The sequence below is a fragment of the Vidua macroura genome, chromosome 3 (genome assembly GCF_024509145.1).
Source record: "Vidua macroura isolate BioBank_ID:100142 chromosome 3, ASM2450914v1, whole genome shotgun sequence".
NCBI classification, from domain to species: domain Eukaryota; kingdom Metazoa; phylum Chordata; class Aves; order Passeriformes; family Viduidae; genus Vidua; species Vidua macroura.
In genome coordinates this window covers 66,346,515-66,348,789 of record NC_071573.1, presented here as the reverse complement: position 1 = coordinate 66,348,789, position 2,275 = coordinate 66,346,515, and positions in this window count along the sequence as shown.

The following is a 2,275-nucleotide window of genomic DNA, read 5'->3' as shown; positions in this document are numbered from 1 at the left end:
ATCAATGCAAATATTTAGACAGTTCATAGGCAAATTAAGATTTAATCAAAAGGATTTACAAAGACTTACAGATATATTTGAAGACTTGCAGTTTTAACAGAAAAGTTACCAGCTGTCTCCCAAGCACCCCTGACTTCCAGCACTACAGGCTATCAAAACATGTCTGTGAATGCCTGTGCTTTCACTTGTATTTACATTTTCCTAACCTCCTGATTGAGACCTAGCCATTGAAAACCAGGCAACAGAGAGCTGATGGCCCCACAACTGATACAGGACAAGTGGGGAGCCAGCTACAGTTGCAGTGCTTTTGCATTTCAAAAAGGAGATTTGAAGAAATACAGATACCAAAAATTCTGATGGGAATTGTGATCACTATCTCCAGTAGAAAGTTACAAAGAAAAACTGTAACCAGTTCTCCTGGGATCAAAACATGGACTTTTAAAATACCTCTCATCCCTCTCAAGGGACTGGAAGAGCATACTCCTACAGAGCCTTCAAAACATTGGCAGCTCCAATGCTTAACCTAGGTAGAGCTGGAAAACACAAGCCTTAGCACATGAGGCAGAAGGCTGACAGAGACATCAATTTGGACAGCTGATTGAATCAAACACTTGTATAGTGTGGAAAATTTACCCAATGACTTAAAAGTTGTCACCTAGGAAATGAAAATCCTTGAAAAATACTACTTGGCCTTTTTCAACCATTTGACTCAGAAGCATCACGTCCTACACAGGAGCAGGCATCACGAGCAAAGTACATCTGTGGGAAGGGAACACCAGATGAACAAAGTAGCTAGGAGAAGGCTACTCTGAAGCATTAAAAGCAATATGAGAAACGAAAATCCACGAGAAAGGAAAATCCAAATAAATTATTTCTCTTTCAAAGTCAGCACGTTTTCCACTTCTCAACTCCTCGGTTCCCTTACAAGTGCAAAACTTCTAAAGAATTGGGAACTGCCTCCTATTGGAAAAGACACACTGGACAAGGTGATAGTATTTTCCAATTATTGTAGTATAAAGTTCAAGCTTATAAAGGCAAGCTTGAAATATGTTAGCCCATTTTTTTTCAGGCCATTGAGCTGAGGTTTTAATCCGCAAAACCAGACTTCTTACATATATCCTAAGTCAGGACGCGTTTCTCTTCTTGTCACGTGTGGGTCTCTGGGGAAAAAAACGCAGAGGACTCTTCAGTGACCACAGTCACTGGGAGCAGCCTCTGAGCTCCTTCAGCAGGACACTGGAACACAAAGAAATTTTGAATGATCTTCTTTGACCTCAGGTAACATAAAGAAGTAATTTTGTTTCTCCTCTTCCTATCATCTTCATTCATAGCTGCCTCTATTCCTCATTTTGTTTTACAACAACTCTAGCTAAATTTCTCCCCTTTCCCTCTTCCTTCCATCTGCTGAAGTCACCCATATCTAAACCCTCCTAAAAATTTAGAGCTAAAAAATAAATAGTTAACAGTTTCAAGCCTCACCAATTGTACATTCTACATCTTTTCATCCAATATGACTCAGCCTTGTCTATTGAGACAGTTCCTACGCTCACAGTTTTCTGCCCTCTGCTTACACACTCCCAATAAGTACCATAATTATACTACTACCAGTTACCACAGCACTGCCATTCACTTGAGCTCTCTGCTCATTCAGATGAACTCCATGCTTTACGGTGAGATGACTACTCCAGTATAGGTGAGAGATTATTTCTTTTACAATACAATTTAAAACACAAAACAGACGCTCAACTCAATCTGAACAAAAAGACTTAAACATCAGGACTGAAAGTTGTAACTTAAAGGGAAGTGATTTCTAACTGCAGTGGAAAACTTTGAATATTTCAAAATGCATGGAAAACAAACAAACACCAACAAAATAAAGAGAGATAAAGAGCAGTTTCCACAATTTTATCCAAATTACTTAACCCTTTGCAGGTCTAGGTCTTTATAGCTCTTCCTAGTCAAGGGCTTCAGAATATTTACAGTATACAGTCAGATCTGCAAATACTTTTTGGTTTTTAACTGAAAAACATTCAGTAGAAAATGCATCTCAATGAAATTTGAGACATGTCCTGTAACTATGTCTCTCAAAAAATTGTATTTTGCTCTTAACTATTGCCAGCCAAGACTAGATTAGTGTGAAACTTCACATTATGCTGTTTTGATTTCCCCCATATTAGCTTCTTGGCCAGGTGTGGACTACACACTTAACAGACAAAAAATACACACATGGCTTTTTTATATGTAAAAAGAGAAGAAAATGAAATACAACTCTGAA